At 47.9% G+C, this 17449-nt stretch overlaps 5 non-coding genes and 1 pseudogene across 6 annotated transcripts; 4 read left to right on the top strand and 2 right to left on the bottom strand.

Moving 5' to 3' along the window:
* Positions 1-1460: 1460 nt before the first annotated feature.
* LOC112635039 lies at positions 1461-2985 on the bottom strand (annotated as a pseudogene). Its single transcript, XR_003121856.1, has one exon. The product of XR_003121856.1 is annotated as a histone deacetylase 1 pseudogene (transcript).
* A 3150-nt stretch (positions 2986-6135) lies between these two features.
* On the bottom strand, positions 6136-6207 carry TRNAA-UGC. The gene has a single exon. It is a non-coding gene; the product is annotated as a tRNA-Ala (tRNA).
* A 246-nt stretch (positions 6208-6453) lies between these two features.
* TRNAD-GUC lies at positions 6454-6525 on the top strand. Its single transcript has one exon. It is a non-coding gene; the product is annotated as a tRNA-Asp (tRNA).
* Positions 6526-10810: 4285 nt separating this feature from the next.
* TRNAF-GAA lies at positions 10811-10883 on the top strand. The gene has a single exon. It is a non-coding gene; the product is annotated as a tRNA-Phe (tRNA).
* Positions 10884-11342: 459 nt separating this feature from the next.
* Positions 11343-11414, top strand: TRNAD-GUC. The gene has a single exon. It is a non-coding gene; the product is annotated as a tRNA-Asp (tRNA).
* Positions 11415-16393: 4979 nt separating this feature from the next.
* Positions 16394-16465, top strand: TRNAA-UGC. The gene has a single exon. It is a non-coding gene; the product is annotated as a tRNA-Ala (tRNA).
* Positions 16466-17449: the final 984 nt, after the last annotated feature.

Here is a 17449-nt window from a genome sequence, read left to right as displayed (position 1 = left end):
GACACCCAGGTGGCGAGTGTGCTGTCGCGGGACGCGGCCTAGTGGCCGACCTGCCTTCCCAGTACTGCCATCTGCTCTAGGGAGGCCTCTCCTCGCTGAGTTTACTTACTTCCCTGGCTGCTCTCGAAGCCCGAGCAGCTCCCTCTCCCCACCTGCCCCATAGCTGAGATGGCAGCCCGGCCCTTCTCGCTCCAGGTTCCTCCCCAGGAGCCCAAGGCAGGCCCGTGAGCCAGGGCCCTGCAGACACGTTTGCTTAACCCGCCCAGTGATTGAGGAAGACCTGAATTCCTCACTAACATGTAGAATTGAGCTGTTTCCCACTCAAAAGTACTGACCTCCAGCTTTCCTGAAATCCCACCGCACATGGGCTGGCAATTCTGAGATGCAAGCGGAAGCCATCATTCCCACCGCTGTCTCAGGCGCCGGGGCAGCCTCCTTAGGGACGTCCCTGCCTCCTCATCGCACTCCACAGCCACAGCAAAGCGTCCACAGTTGTAATTAGGCGATGCTTTTTTAAAAATGTTATGTAATTAACATACCATAAAATTCACCATTTGAAGGTATACAGTTGCTTTTAGTATATCACAGTTGTGCAACCATTACCATGACCTGATTCCAGAGCATTTTTCTAGCCCTAAAAAGATACCCCGTACCCATCAGCAGTCTGCCCCATTTCTCCCAGTTCCCCCAGCTCCAGGCCCCACGAATCCACTTTCTGTCTCTGGATTTGCGCTTTCTGGACATTTATCTCTTGTTGCCTTTTTTTTTTTTTTTTTTGGTTTTTTGTTTGTTTTTTTTTTAGAAATGTACCATTTTATTACAAAGAGGCTCACAAAAATGAAAATCGTATCTCAAAAAGGAAACTAGACTAGCACCTCCACCTGCAGAATTAGGAGAAGATGGGGCCGGCAGCGTTTCTTGGCTCACTTGAGGCCAGTGGGAAGGTTTGAAAACAGGCTGATGTTACCTGAGGAGCCTGGAAAGAACAGGAAATCCTTGAAGACCCAGCTACCCCTTCTAGAATGTTCAATAAGGGCACCTTTCCAAAGCTATTAAGCGGGCACTTGGCATTTCAGGATTTTGTCTTATGGTTGCATAAAAGTATCCCTTTCACCCAGACCTGGCACCCTTTATGGTTCAAAGTTAAGAACTGGGGAAGAAGGCCGGACGCGGTGACTCAAGCCTGTAATCCCAGCACTTTGGGAGGCTGAGACGGGCAGATCACGAGTTCAGGAGATCGAGACCATCCTGGCTAACCCGGTGAAACCCCGTCTCTACTAAAAAATACAAAAAACTAGCCGGGCGAGGCGGCGGGCGCCTGTAGTCCCAGCTACTCGGGAGGCTGAGGCAGGAGAATGGCGTAAACCCGGGAGGCAGAGCTTGCAGTGAGCTGAGATCCGGCCATGGCACTGCAGCCTGGGCCACAGAGCGAGACTCCGTCTCAAAAAAAAAAAAGAAAGAAAGAAAATATAAAATCTGACGGGTTGGGGGAGAAAGGTGAGGGACTCGGCAGGAAGCCAGAGCTGGAGAGGTCTGTTCAGGCCAACTTGACCTCCTCCTTGACCCCTTTGGCTTCTGGCTTCTCCTCCTTGGTTTTCTCCTCTTCTATGACTTCTTTCTTCTCCTCTGGGTCTTTCTCTTTTTCATCCTCTGTTTTTACTCTCTTGGCTTTTTTGAAGTTGGAAGAGTCCTTGCGGCCCCCCTCTCCCTCCTCTTCAGAATCGGAGAACTCTTCCTCACAGGCAGTTCGTTTGTCAGAGGAGCAGATCGAGATGCGCTGGTCAGGGTCTTCTTCGTCCTCATCGCTGCTCCCCTCAGGGATTTTGTCCTCAGGAATCGCCTGCATTTGGAGCTCGGGTGCATGAGGCAGCACTCTAAGGTTCTCAAACAGTCGCTGTTTGATCTTCTCCGGGTACTCATTGGTGCTCTGGTTAGTCATATTGGAAGGACTGATGTGGAGCTTGAAATCTGGTCCAAAGTATTCAAAGTAGTCGTTGTACGGAAGCTCATTAGGGATCTCCGTATCCAGGGCCACAGCTGTCTCGTATGTCCAGCACCGGGCAACATTATAAATGGTGTAACCACCACCTCCCAGCATCAGCATAGGCAGGTTAAAGCTCTTGACAAGTTCCACACACTTGGCTTGCCCTTTGATGGTTAGACTGAAGCAACCTAACCGATCCCCAGATAGGGAGTCTGAGCCACACTGTAAGGCCACCGCACTAGGCTGGAACATCTCCATTACTTTGGACATGACCGGCTTGAAAATGACCTCACAGGACTCGTCCTCAATCCCGTCTCGGAGCGGGTAGTTAACAGCATAATACTTGCCTTTGCCGGCCCCGATATCCCATAGGTCCCCAGTTCCTGGGAAGTACTCTCCATACTTATGAAAGGACACAGTCATGACCCGGTCTGTGATATAGAAGGCCTCTTCCACACCGTCGCCATGGTGAATATCAATGTCAATACACAGCACCCTCTGGTGATACTTTAGCAGTTCCAGGATGGCCAAGACGACATCATTGACGTAACAGAAGCCAGATGCCTCAGACTTCTTTGCATGGTGCAGGCGCCCAGCCCAATTCACAGCAATGTCCGTCTGCTGCTTATTAAGTTTCACAGCACTTGCCACAGAACCACCAGTAGACAACTGACAGAACTCAAACAGGCAATCGAATACCAGACAGTCCTCACCAATGTTGAATCTCTGCATCTGCTTGCTGTACTCCGACATGTTATCTGGACGGGTGGAGTGCAAGAATTTAATGTAGTCATCGCTGTGACTGCATGTCATCTCCTCAGCATTGGCTTTGTGAGGGCGATGGATTTCCATTTTTCGGTAGAGACCATAGTTGAGCAGCAAATTATGAGTCATGCGGATTCGGTGAGGCTTCACTGGGTGGCTTGTCCGTAGCAGTAATTTCCAACATCCCCGTCGTAATAGTAACAGACTTTCCTCCAGGTGCCCTGCGTCTGTGCCATCTTGCTCGCCTGCCATCCCTACCGTCAGTCGGTCCATCTGCCCTCCCGCCCGCTGCTCCGCTCCTTGTTTGTTTTTTTGAGACAGAGTCTCGCTCTGTTACCAGGCTGGACTGCATTGGGACAACCTTGGCTCACTGCAACCTCCGCCTCCCGGGTTCAAGCGATTCTCTTGCTTCAGCCTCCTGAGTAGCCGGGACTACAGGCACGTGCCACCACACCCAGCTAATTTTTATATTTTAAGTAGAGATGGGGTTTCACGATGTTGGCCAGGATGGTCTTGATCTCTTGACCTTGTAATCCACCCGCCTCCGCCTCCCAAAGTGCTGGGATTACAGGGGTGAGCCACCGCGCCTGGTTTGTTGGTTGTTTTTTTGAAAGGATCTTACTCTGTCATTCAGGCTGGAGTGCAGTGGTGCAATCCTAGTTCACTGCAGCCTCCATCTCCTGGGTTCAAGTAATCCTTCTACCTCCCAAATAGCTGGGACTACAGGCACACTCCACCATACTGGGCTACAATTTTCAGTACAGCCAGCTCTTGCTATGTTGCCCAGGCTGGTCTTGAGCTCCTGAAGTATTTCATTCCTTCCTATGGCTGAATAATACCCCAGTGTATGGATAGACCACATTTTTATTTGTTTCCATCTTTTGGCTATTGTGAATAGAGCTGCTGTGAACATTTATGTACAGGTTTTTGTGTGGATGCATATTTTCCATTCTCTTGGGTATATACCTAGGAGTTAAAAAAAAAAAAAAAAAACAAGAGCACCATTGCCTGGCCAATGTCATTTAGCTTTTATTTATTTATTTATTTTGAGACAAAACTGCATCTGCATGGCTGGTAGATACCTGAAAACATGCACACCCTAGAAAGTGGGCAGGAAAAAAGCAAAGAAATAATTCAGTTCTACTTCTTACCCAACAGATTTGGAAAAATTAAGAATCATGGGCCGGGCGCGGTGGCTCAAGCCTGTAATCCCAGCACTTTGGGAGGCCGAGACGGGCGGATCACAAGGTCAGGAGATCGAGACCATCCTGGCTAACCCGGTGAAACCCCGTCTCTACTAAAAAATACAAAAAACTAGCCGGGCGAGGTGGCGGGCGCCTGTAGTCCCAGCTACTCTGGAGGCTGAGGCAGGAGAATGGCGTGAACCCGGGAGGCGGAGCTTGCAGTGAGCTGAGATCCGGCCACTGCACTCCAGCCTGGGCGACAGAGCGAGACTCCGTCTCAAAAAAAAAAAAAAAAAAAAAAAAAAAAAAAGAATCATGGCCATAGCCAGTGCTGAAAATATAAGGAAAAGAGCACCTTCACACATTATTAGAGAATATGTAAGTTGCCACAGCCCTTAGAAAAATCCAGCAATATTTATTTATTTATTTATTTATTTATTTATTTATTTATTTTTCTGAGACGGAGTCTTGCTCTGTTGCCCAGGCTGGAGTGTAGTGGCGCGATCTCTGCTCACTGCAACCTCTGCCTCCCAAGTTCAAGTGATTCTCCTGCCTCAGCCTCCCGAGTAGCTGGGACTACAAGTGTGTGCCACCACACCCAGCTAATTTTTTGTATTTTTAGTAGAGATGAAGTTTCACCGTGTTGGCTAGGCTGGTCTCAAACTCCTGACCTCAGGTGATGTGTGCACCTGGCCCTTCCAGAGTGCTGGGACTACAGGCATGAGCCACCATGCCTGGCCCAAAATCTAGCAATATTTAAAATAAACTAGGCATGGTGGTTTACGCCTGTAATCCCAGCACTTTAGAAGGCTGAGGTGAGAGAATCACTTAAGGCCAGGATTTCCAGACCAGCCTGTACAATATAGCGACACCCCTGTCTCTACAAAAAAAAAAAAAAAAAAAAAAGAAAGAAAGAAAGAAAGAAAAGAAAAATGTTTGCTGGAGGTGGTGAAGTATACCTGTAGTCTCAGCTGCTGGGAGGCTGAGGTGGGAGGATCACTTGAGCCCAGGATTTGGAGGCTGCAGTGAGCTATGATCGCACCACTGCATTCCAGCCTGGGCGACAGAGAAAGAAGTACGTTTTGAAAAGTATCCATGCCCTTTGACCCTGCATTGCTCCCTGTGGAAATCTGTCCCATCGAGATACCGGCGCCAGAAGGCAAGGAAAGTGCATGTACCAGATGACTGACTACAACACTTCAGTGAGAGGAAACAAAATTACCCGAATGGCTAGGAGGAATGGTAATAAAGCATGCTAGCCCTGCGTTAGGAAATACTATGCAACCACGTCCAGAATTTGTCCTGAACTCCATCATGCTTGCACCTCCTCTGCCGCACCTCTGGAGGAAGTCCCCATCAGCTCTCCGGGCGGTGGCTGCACCTCCTTCCCTGTCTCCCCACATCCACCCACGCCCAGGGTGTATTCTCCGCATGGCAGCCAGAGGGAGCCTTTTCAAACCTAAATCTGGTCTGTTACCCTGCGTCAGGCCTCCCAGTGTCTTCGAAGGTAAAGTTCATCCTCATTCACTAAGCTCTGGGGCGGGGCTTTCCTCCTGCCCCTTCAACACAGAGCGCCCTTTCTCCAGCCTCAGGGCCTGGGCACCTGCTGTTTCCTCCGCTACACGCATTGTTTCTGCAGGGGACTCCCCTGGCAGCTAATCTAAAGCAGCCCCCACTCATGCACCCCTGAGTTTCCATCTCATCGCTATTCTTGTCTTCATAAAACGTATCGCTACTTGCTTATTGTTAAGTCTCCGGGACTAGACTATAAAGTCCAAGAAGGCTGAGAAAGCTTGCCTGGCCTGTCTTATCCAGGGATACCAGGGAACGTACACTTTACCCGGCACACAGTAGGTGTCGACGCGTGCACAGAACCTGACATGAGGCCCCCAGGAGTTAATGAATGGTCAATTGCAGAAGCTTTCTAAGGAATCCAGTGCTTTTCTATCTGTTTGATGAAACAAATAACTGGGAGTGTTCGTTTCAAATGGCATATTGCCGGCCCCGTAGCCGACCTACTGAACGCGGATCTCTGGTGGAGGGGCCCAAGGAATTTGTGATCGGGGGCAGGGATGTACGCTGGCGCAGGCCCTTCCAAGGGAGCTTTCTTCGCAGGCAGGTTGATGGGGCTCCCTGGGTCCTCTTTCCAGTCTTCCTTTCTGCGTGACTGTAATTTGCAGGAAAAAGGTAGAAAGAAAACCCTGGAGATGCCGGGGATTGAACCCGGGGCCTCATACATGCAAAGCATGCGCTCTACCACTGAGCTACATCCCCTTCTCTCGCAAGGTGCTTTTCTGGGAATGGTGATACAGAGAGTGCCCTTCGCTTTGCTAGTTCAGGTGTCTCAGCTTCCGAACGTACAGTGCCTCCAGCAACTCAAAGGGGCCTCTGCCCGCTCTGGGAAAGCTCGGAGGCCAGGGCGCCCGGCGCCGAGCCCGGATGACCCGCAAAGGGTAGGAACGACAGCGGGAGAAGGCTACAGCCTTAGAGACTGAGTTGCAGAAAATCACGTACGGCTTGTCCTCGTTAGTATAGTGGTGAGTATCCCCGCCTGTCACGCGGGAGACCGGGGTTCGATTCCCCGACGGGGAGGCTAAGAGACTTGACCTTTTGAAATACAGAAGGGGAAACCTTGCTGGCAATGCTTTGCATTGTTCAAAACTATACTGAATACCAGGATGTGCACGTCGCAGGTGTGCCCGCAACACTGTGAATTAGGGCCCTTTTGAGGATTCATTACCCTCCAAGGAGAGCTGGGGGGAAGAAAAAAGGGGGTACTCAGCAGTGGGCACAATAGGTTCATTTTTATGTCAAAAAATTATAGATATGCACACAAATGTGTGAGTATTTTCATGTTTCTGATTGGCGTCATGGTAACAACAGCAGCAGCAGCCGCCAACAATATACAGTTCTTAACATGTGCGGGGCAGTATTGGTAAGCGCTTTAGTGTTCACGCATTACATCCTCAAGCATCCTACCAACGTGCCGTTTTCTCCACATCAGACTGATGAAATACAAGCACAGACAGAGGCTCCGTGGCCCGCCCAAAGTCTCATCAGTCACAATCAACTGTAGACATAGGGGGCCTTTGGGGAGAAGGACTCGGGTGGTGGATGGGAGTAACTCTTTGACCTTCCATTTCTGTACCTTTCTGGACTTTTGGAATTCTATTTTTTTTCTCTCTTCTTGTTTTTCTCTCTTATTCGATTTTTATCAGAATGATACGTAGAATTTTTAAAAGTCAGATACAACTACTTTTGAAAATAAATGCTTATTCCCCGATGTCTCAGAGAAGAATTACGAATTAGACAAAAAGTGTCCTCAGCAAGGCGACTTTTACTTTCTGCAGAAAGGGTGGTGCCAGTCAGCAATTCTGCCACGAGCATACACAAAGTAAAAGAGACATAAGAATATTTATTCCTTATGCATGAGGTCCCTATTGCTGTGTTTTGACTTCGCTGACTGGAGGCAGACCTCACAATTTAAAGTAAAACCCGATTAGCTAACAGTTGAAAACTTTTTAAAATACATAAAGGCAGTGAGGAACAAAGGAAAAAAGGATGTTGCTTAGAAAGGACTTAGAAAAGTAATAATATTCCTAAACAAGGGAGGAGTGTAGGCTGCAAGCTGGGACATGCCTGGGCACGTCCAGCACGAATATTTTGACAAAGGTACAAGGACATAGAATGTACTACGTGCCTGTGAGCATGTTTAACATAGATACTAAAGTCAGAGTGGGCTTATTCTGTTACATTTGCTACCTAAGGCTTAACAGATAGTTATTACTATAAAATAAGAAACTTGAAGAAAGTTAGTTTTGAGAAAAGATATCAGTAACATTTATGATTCAAAGGGGAAGCTTTGAAGAGGAACTTTTGCTTTCTACAATTCCTTCCCTTTTAATTTTTATGATTTTTCCTTTTTAAACTGTTTTAGTATGTTTTGGCTTAATTGTTCTACTTGAGCTTTTAAGAGGAGAAGTCTCTTAGAATAAGGTGGGGGAGAGTTAAGATAGGTTTTAGTAGTTTTGGTAAGAACTGTCATTATTAATTTTGTCATTAGCTTCCGGAGGCATGGTATAATATAACATCTGAGAAGGAGAAGTATACCTAATACAGTAGTAATAGAAGTGAGAATTGAGGTTATAGTTTCCTTCCATTGACCAAACCATCCTCCTAGCCAATTTGAAATAGGGTTATTAATTCTAGAATTTCTAGTTAGCTCTTTAGATAAAGCAGTGAGACCTTATAAGGTTCTGGTTATACTTCCGTTAGGAGTAGTGTTATCTGGGATGAAGGTTGTACACAACATTGGGTTTTAATTATAACACAAGCACCACCTTTCTCAGTTAACACTGTATTTAAAGTCATTTTATTTTCCTAGACCATTTTACTAGTGGATCGTAACTGTTCTGCTCTTCCTTTAATAGCATCTTTAAGTATAGTTAATAAATTGCTGTTGATAGTAATAAATATAGTTTATGCAATATACATTCTTATTAATCGTTATTTGTGGGAGAAGGGATTTGAACCTCACAGCTATCTGATTTCTAGCTTTGAATTTATCTGGTATACCTCGTGGAATGTCAGTTGTATTTAAATAAACATGGGGGTCAAAGGACCTAAGAGAGCCTAAGAGAGGCTTCTCTTGTTTTACGATGTCGTGTTTGTTTGTTTTGTTTTGTTTTGTTTTGTTTCTGGTTCATGAAATGCCAGGGTAAAAGGGATAGCTAACTGAACTAGAGCACAAGTACCACTCCAATTATTTGGCAGAGTGTCCAGTAAAGGTTCTCACAATACCACCATACACCCACTCCGGGATGAATAAGGGCTGACTGACAGGTCCGCTCTTGGAAGTGCCTGACCTCCTGACCTCACTGCATTCTGTTAAGTTTCTTTCTTTTTTTTTTTTTGAAACGGAGTATAGCTCTGTTGCCCAGGCTGGAGTGCAGTGGCGTGATCTCGGCTCACTGCAAGCTCCGCCTCCCGGGTTCTCGCCATTCTCCTGCCTCAGCCTCCCGAGTAGCTGGGACTACAGGTGCCCGCCATCACGCCTGGCTAATTATTTTGTATTTTTTTCTTTTTTTTGAGACGGAGTCTCGTTCTGTCGCCCAGGCTGGAGTGCAGTGTCCGGATCTCAGCTCACTGCAAGCTCCGCCTCCCGGGTTCACGCCATTCTCCTGCCTCAGCCTCCCGAGTAGCTGGGACTACAGGCGCCCGCCACCTCGCCCGGCTAGTTTTTTATATTTTTTTAGTAGAGACGGGGTTTCACCGGGTTAGCCAGGATGGTCTCGATCTCCTGACCTCGTGATCCGCCCGCCTCGGCCTCCCAAAGTGCTGGGATTACAGGCGTGAGCCACCGAGCCCGGCCGTGTCCTTGACTTTTAAAATAAAAATTAGGTTGATGTCCTGGAACATGGACAATGGCTATTTCTTCCGGTAACTGAAGATTATTAAGAACATCAACAACTAGTGTTTCATGAGCAAGTTCCTTACCTTTGCTGTTAATTAGTTCTCGCTCAGCCTAAAATTTTCCAAATGTATGAGACACCCTGAAGGCATATTTAGAGTCAGTATAGATGGTTCCTACCTGGTTCTGTAAATATTTTAGGGCCTAACTACGTGCGAATAACTTGCAAGCTTGAGCAGACCAACTATTTGGTAATCTTCCTGATTTTACTTTTTTAAATGTCTCGTTATCAACTACAACATATCCATTATGTTGTGTCCTTTCAATCATCTAGGAGGAGCCAGGGTGGTCTTAAACTCCTGAGCTCAAGCAATCCCTCCGCCTTAGCCTCCCAAAGTGCTAGGATTACAGGTGTGAGCCACCACCTCGCCCAGCCTAATATCTTTATTATAGAAATAATTTTTTAAATCACTAAGAAAAATCCAAAAATATCAATAGATCACAATCAACAGGTAATGAATTTACAGAAGAGGAAAAATGATTCATTAATAAAACTTACAGAAAAGATTGGCCCTTAGAAGTATTTAAATAAACGAAAGTAAAACGCAAGTTACTACTTTCAACCCATGATGTGAAAGTTGTCAGAATCAAAATGAAGTCATGGATTTTAAGTAAATAAATAAAGGCCGGGCGCGGTGGCTCACGCCTGTAATCCCAGCACTTTGGGAGGCCGAGGAGGGCAGATCACGAGGTCAGGAGATCGAGACCATCCTGGTCTAACACGGTGAAACCCCGTCTCTACTAAAAATACAAAAAATTAGCCAGGCGTGGTGGCGGGCGCCGGTAGTCCCAGCTACTCCGGAGGCTGAGGCCGGAGAATGGCGTGAACCTGGGAGGCGGAGCTTGCAGGGAGCTGCTTTCCGGCCGACGCGTCCTCCCGCAGTCCCTGGCGGGGTCAACATTCCTGCCACGCCTCGCGCTGCTTGCGGAATTGCACCTAGGGGATGACCTTTTTCCTCTGCGCAGAGAAGGGGGCTTGAGAAACCCTAGCTCTGAGCCAGGTGGGATTCATTCATTCATGCATGCATGCATGCATGCATTCATTCATTCATTCATTCAGTCAATCAGTCGACAAATATTTGTCAAGCCCCTACAACATGCTAGGTACTGTTCTAGGTACTGAGGGACAGAGCGGTGCCGGAGGTAGACGAGGTTCCTGCTCCTCTTGCGTTTGTCATGCTAGCTGGGGAAACAGACAAGGAAAATGATAACGTTAACAATAAATAGTAAGTCCTGGGCCTTGTCGGGAGATATAATCAGAGAAGGCTTCTCGGAGGTCGTGGCCTTGCCAGACGAGAAGGCCACCGCAAGCGGTCCCTATTGAACCTGCCTTCTCAGCTTCGGTGCCAAAGACCCGGGGCGGCAAAACGACCAGGAGGATAAAAGAACAACCTAGGTACAGTGGCTGCCGAAATAGCTCAGTTGGGAGAGCGTTAGACTGAAGATCTAAAGGTCCCTGGTTCGATCCCGGGTTTCGGCAGTTTCGCTTTTCCTTCCGGGTGGGGGGGGAAAAGGAGGTGCATAGACGGAGCCGATTCTTTACAATTAATTAAAGGCTTTTACTTTCTATATTTAAGAAAGCCCCGAGCAGTGTCCACGAGGAGCCGGAGGGGCGGAGGGCAAGGGAACTCTCTCGCCACTCACCGTTTGGGTAAATCAAATAAGGTCAAGTTTTTGCCGTCTCCACCTCCTTCATGTCTCAAATGCACTTGCTGATGCCTGTTTGTTCATTTTTGCTTTCTGTTTTTTAATGTCTGCTTTCTGAACTCTCGTGGCAAAATCAAAGACTGAGCAGGAAACGAGCGCCTTAAAATGGCATGAAGTCAAGTCGGACCTGTTGTTTTGTGGGAAATACAAAATATTTAATTCTTTGGAACCTGTTTAGGGAAAGCTACATTTACTTTAAGAGAGTGACTTGAAATTGCTTTCCCATGGGCGGTCCTCGTTAGTATAGTGGTGAGTATCCCCGCCTGTCACGCGGGAGACCGGGGTTCGATTCCCCGACGGGGAGGCTGGTAACGTTTTTACCATTCCTCTATGTTTTTCTTCACTCTTCTTAAGAGTAATAAACCCTGCAGGTAAACGGGAATCTGGTTCTGTGGTTGTCTGTGGCCTTGCTGCGTGTCACACGGTTACGGAAAAGCAAGAAAAAGGCAGTGGTCGCATGAGGAAGTGTTCATCCATTTCTTTCTTTTTTTTTCTGAGATGGAGTCTCGCTCTGCCGCCAGGCTGGAGTGCAGTGGCGCAATCTCCTCCTCCTCTGTCTCCTGGGTTCAAGCGATTCTCCTTCCTCAGCCTCCCAAGTAGCTGGGATTACAGGCACGCGCCACCAGGCCCAGCTAATTTTTGTATATTTAGTAGAGATGGGGTTTCACCGTTTTGAAACACGGGTTTCACGCCTATAATCCCAGAACTTTGGGAGGCCGAGGTGGGCGGATCACCTGAGGTCGGGAGTTCGAGACCAGACCGACCCACACGGAGAAACCCCATCTCGACTAAAGATACAAAATTAGCTGGGCTTGGTGGCACATGCCTATAATCCCAGCTACTCGGGAGGCTAAGGCAAGAGAATCGCTTGCACCTGGGAGGTGGAGGTTGCGGTGAGCCAAGATCATGCCATTGCACTCCAGCCTGGGCAACAAGAACAAAACTCCGTCTCAAAAAAAAGGAAGAAGAATTGGCAGCGGGGCACGGTGGCTCACGCCTGTAATCCCAGCACTTTGGGAGGCCGAGGCGGGTGGATCACCTGAGGTCGGGAGTTTGAGAACAGCCTGACCAACATGGAGAAACCCCGTCTCTACCAAAAAATACAAAATTAGCTGGATACAAAATTAGCTGGGCGTGGTGGCGCATGCCTGTAATCCCAGCTACTCAGGAGGATGAGGCAGGAGAATCGCCTGAACCTGGCAGGCAGAGATTGCAGTGAGCCGAGGTCGCGCCATTGCACTCCAGCCTGGGCAACAAGAGCGACGCTCCGCCTCAAAAAATAAAGAATTAGAAGATCTAAATAGCATTCTAGGCAGAGCGAACAGCAAGTGCAAAGGCCCTGAGCTGGGAAGAAACAGTGAGGAGGCTGGTGTGGCAGGAAGAGGAGAGGAAGGAGGGAGGAGAGGGCAGCAGGAGGTGAAGTCAGAGCGGCCCTTAGAGGACAGATTACATCGTACCTTGAAGGGATACAGAGGGCAGGAGGCATGGGTTTGATTCCGAGAGTTTCATGCAGAGAGAAATATTCAGGTTTGTTCTGAGCAGTGCCCTCTGGCAGCCAGGTGGGTGGGCACAAGAGGAAGCAGGGGCACCTGCGGACTGAATACAACCTGTGGGCTTGCTCCTCAACCACGTCCAAAATGATGCCCCCTATGGCGCCATCCTGCTCTTCTGCTGCCAGGGTCTCTCCCCCGTGGCTCCCACTTAGCCTGGGGGAATGAGGTCAGAGGATGGTTTGCACGGTGGTCCCCATTCCTCATCTCCCCACTGCCCTCTTGCTCTCCCCCATCTCCCCAAAACGGGTCAGCAAAGCACCACGCTGGGCTGAATAGAAGAGGCAACTGCCCTCCAGTAGAGTTCTATGATAATAACACGTTTATAACAGCCAGACCCACATTTCACAGTCCCTGCTTTCTATTTACTTATTTATTTATTTGAGACGGAGTTTTGCTCTTGTTGCCCAGGCTGGAGTGCAGTAGTGCAACCTCGGCTTACTGCAACCTCCACCTCCTGTGTTCAAGCGATTCTCCTGCCTCAGTCTCCTGAGTAGCTGGGATTACAGGCACGCGCCACCATGCCCCGCTAATTTTTTGTGTTTTTAATAGAGACGGGGTTTCCTCATGTTGGCCAGGCTGGTCTCGAACTTCTGACCTCAGGTGATCCACCCACCTCGGCCTCCCAAAGTGCAGGGATTACAGTTGTGAGCCACTGCACCTAGCCTTATTTATTTATTTAATTTTGAGACAGGGTCTTGCTCTGTCGCCCAGGCTGGAGGGCAGTGGCGCAATCTCAGCTCACTTTAGTCTTGACCTCCCAAGACTCAAGAGATCCTCCTGCCTCAGCCTCCTGAGTGAGGGTGGGGTGGGGTGTCTCACTGTGTTTCCCTGGCAGGTCTTGAACGCCTGGGCTCCAGCAATCCTCCCACCTCGGCTTCCTTAAGCACTGGGATTACAGACCTGAGCCACTGCACCCGGCCCAGAGCCTGTGCTTTCTACCAGACACTATTATACGTGTTTTATGTGTAACTCACTAAATTGTCACAACAACCAGATGAGGTAGGTACCTTCAAATCTCTATTTCACACATGAGGCCCAGAGGTTAGGTGATGCAATCACAGCTGATATATCCAGCACTTCCTTCCCCAAGTCTACTAACTTTTCTGACAATTCTGCATGGCCTTTGGTGAGGAAGAGTCGCAGGTGCCAGCAACGGTCAGGGAACTATGGAGAACGAGGTGGCAGGACATTTTTGAGGCAAGTTTTCCGTATCACAGTAAGTGTCTATTTCCAGCCAAGAAATATCAAGGCTGATGGAAAAAGGTATAGCCTTCAGTTTCCTGCCCTCTCCTAGCTTCATCAAGGCTGATGGAAAAAGGTATAGCCTTCAGTTTCCTGCCCTCTCCTAGCTTCTCACCCACTCTTTCCCCAAGGAACGGCTTTGTGATGACCTGAAGGACACTAAACATTGTGGCTTCTCTCCCCTGGTATGCTTAAGAAACTCTCTGGAAAAGAAAGATGCAAATTCACAGTTAAAGAATGGATCTTAGGGCCGGGCACGGTGGCTCACTCCTGTAATCCCAGGATTTTGGGAGGCGGGAGGCGGGAGGCGGGAGGCGGGAGGCGGGAGGCGGGAGNCCAGGATTTTGGGAGGCGGGAGGCGGGAGGCGGGAGGCGGGAGGCGGGAGGCGGGAGGCGGGAGGAGGGGGTGGGCGGGCGCGGGTCATGAGCTCAGGAGTTCAAGACCAGCCTGACCAACATGGTGAAACCCCGTCTCTACTAAAAAATGCAAAAATTAGCTGGGCATAGTGGTGCACTCCTGTAATCCCAGCTACTCAGGAGCCTGAGGTAGGAGAATTGCTTGAACCCGGGAGGTGGTGGCTGGCTTCAGTGAGCCAAGATTCTGCCACTGCACTCCAGCCTGAGTGACAGACTTAGTCTCAAAAAAAAAAAAAAAAAAAAAAAAAAAAAGACTGTCTCTTTTCGGTGGGCAATTGTAAAGAGACTCCTTCCTCCGAGCTGAAGCCCTCGTTCCGGGAAGTGGATCTGTTTCTTTTCAGTTTGCTCATTTTTATATTCAGAACGGTCTGTCTCCCAGGCTGGAGTGCTGTGGGGTGATCTTGACTTACTGCAACCACTGCTTCCTGGGCTCCAAAAATCCTCTCGCCTTAACCTCCCGAGTAGCTGGGACAACAAGCGCTCGCCACCACATCTGGCTAATTTTTTGTATTTTTGGTAGACACAGGGTTCACGCCATGTTGGCCAGGCTGGTCTCAAACTCCTGACCTCAAGTGATCCGCCAACCTCAACTTCTCAAAGTGCTGGGATTACAGGCATGAGCCATAATAGTGGGATTACAGGCACGGCCATAATAGTTCTTTTGGGAGGAAAAAAATGTCTTCCAGCTGATATGCAAACCTCAAAGTCACTGAAGGTTGGTATGGTTTTAAAGGATGAGAAATCAGAGGTTTCTGGGTGAAGGTACAATCAAGCCAATGCCCTTATTTATTGGAAAGAAACTCAATTTTCCTTCTCTTCTCTTCTCTTTTGTCTGTGAAGAGGAACATTTAAGAACGGGTCAGTTTTCATTTGTTCCTTGGTTCCAGTATCCGCTAGAATTGTATTTGCAAGGTTATGAAGGGCTGACCTACTTGGGAAACATAAAACAATTCTCTTGTTGTTGTTGTGGTTTTGCTAAACTCTAACACTCAGTTAAACACACAAAAGTTTAACTTAGAAAATAACCTTGGCTGGGCACAGTGGCTCATGCCTGTAATCCCAGCACTCTGGGAGGCCAAGGCAAGTGGATCACCTGAGGTCAGGAGTTCAAGACCAGCCTGGCCAACATGCGGAAACCCCCCATCTCTACTAAAAACACAGAAATTAGCAGGTGTGGTGGTGCACACCTGTAATCCCAGCTACTCAGGAGGCCAAGGCACAAGAATCGCTTGGACTCACGAGGTGGAGGTTGCAGTGAGCCGAGATCAGGCCACTGCACTCCAGCCTGGGCGACAGAGCGAAACTCTGTCTCAAAACAAACAAACCAACCAAAAACTAAAAACCTCTTGCACTACCATGTGTATTGCAGCTTTATTCACAAGTGCCTAGATGTGGAATCCACCCAAGTGTCCGTCAACAGACACATGGATAGAGAAAATGTGGTGTACATACACAATAGAATACTATTCGACCTTAAAAAAATACAAAACAAAATGAAATCCTGGCATTTTTCCTCTACAAAACAAAAACAAAATCATGCTTAAGTTTGGGGGACATTACATAAAGTGAAATAAGCCAAGGACAGAAAGATAAACACTGCATGATCTCACTCATATGCAGAAGCTGAAATAGTTGCTCTCACAAATAGAGAGTAGAATAGTGGTTACCGCAGGTGGTGAAGGTGGGGGAGGTGGGAATAGCCAAAGGTGGGTTACTGGATACAAAAGTACAGCTAAATAGGAGAATAAGTTCCAGTGTCCCTATAGGGTGAATACAACAACTTAGTGTATGTTTTCAAATAGCTGGAAGCATGGATTTTTAATGTCTCCCAACACAAAGAAATGATACATGTTTGAAGGGAGAGATGTGGTCATTGTCCTGACTTGAACATTACAAATTGTGTACATAGATCACAACATCACACCACACTTCATAAATGTGCTCAATTGTTATGTGTCAATTAAAACAGTAATAAAAGTCAAAAATAAAAATGAAACACGTGGAAACAGGAAAAACGCCTTTAAGTACAGAGTATAGCAAGGACTTCCAAAAAGAAGTACAGGAAAGGGAGGGGGATGTAGCTCAGTGGTAGAGCGCATGCTTTGCATGCATGAGGCCCCGGGTTCGATCCCCGGCATCTCCATTACAGTTTTGCTGATTTCTCTATTCATTGTGGTCCATAGCTCCTTATCATTAAACTGCCATGGATGTGATCATTATATGTATTATGATTCCAGGCACTACTTGGAGCTCAGATTTTCACACCAGGCGTGATCTTCCCATTCTGAAATCTCTAATGTTTCAAATGCACATAAGTTAGAAGAGGCTGATGGGAGTAATCAGCAGAAAAGTGTTAAGGCAAAACCTGACTGGATGATTGAAACCACAGCAAACGTGAGCAGGAAGATCATCTGGGGAGTGTACACCACATCTCGTGCCACTGTGATTGCACTGCACTGGTCTCGAGGGCTGTTGACGCATTCCTGGCCATCGGGGGGGCAAGTGTGTAAGTTGCTGGAAGGTCTGGGCCCCCCTGTTTGCCATCTCACTCCTCCTCTGCACTGCCACTAACCACCTCATTTGCATGGGAGGAACCCAAAGGCAAACTCGCATCCCACCAGGGCTTTGCTCTCTGCTTCCTCAGCAACACGTCTCCATGGCTGTAATGCACACGCAATTTACATTTATATTCATACACTGTGTTCCGGGGTGAGGAGACCTGCAAACCTACCCCAAAGGTCAAGGGAGCTGAGAGGCCAAAGAAAGGGGCTGACAAATCCAGTTTCTCAGGAAAAAACATTTATTAGGGACTTACCAACAGAAGCCATAGTCTCAGGGTGGTCATCAGAGGATATAAAGTTCACTGTGCCATAACCCCCAACCCAGGGCTTCTATACCATAGGGAAGGAATATTTAGGACAATTGAAGTCAACCCCTCAAGCAAAGGCAAGAATGTTATATGAATCTGCATAAGGGCAGGATGTATGATCTAGGTTGTTCTGATCTAAGGGCAGAATTTATGGTAACAGTAAAGTAGAAATCTTAGAGGCCTTCCTGGAAGAGGCATTAATCAGAAGTTATCTTGGCAGATTAGCATCCAAGATAGAGTTGCTTTCACCTCCACTGT

Source organism: Theropithecus gelada, chromosome 11 (assembly GCF_003255815.1).
Source record: "Theropithecus gelada isolate Dixy chromosome 11, Tgel_1.0, whole genome shotgun sequence".
NCBI lineage: Eukaryota > Metazoa > Chordata > Mammalia > Primates > Cercopithecidae > Theropithecus > Theropithecus gelada.
This window is presented reverse-complemented; position numbering and strand designations above follow the sequence as displayed.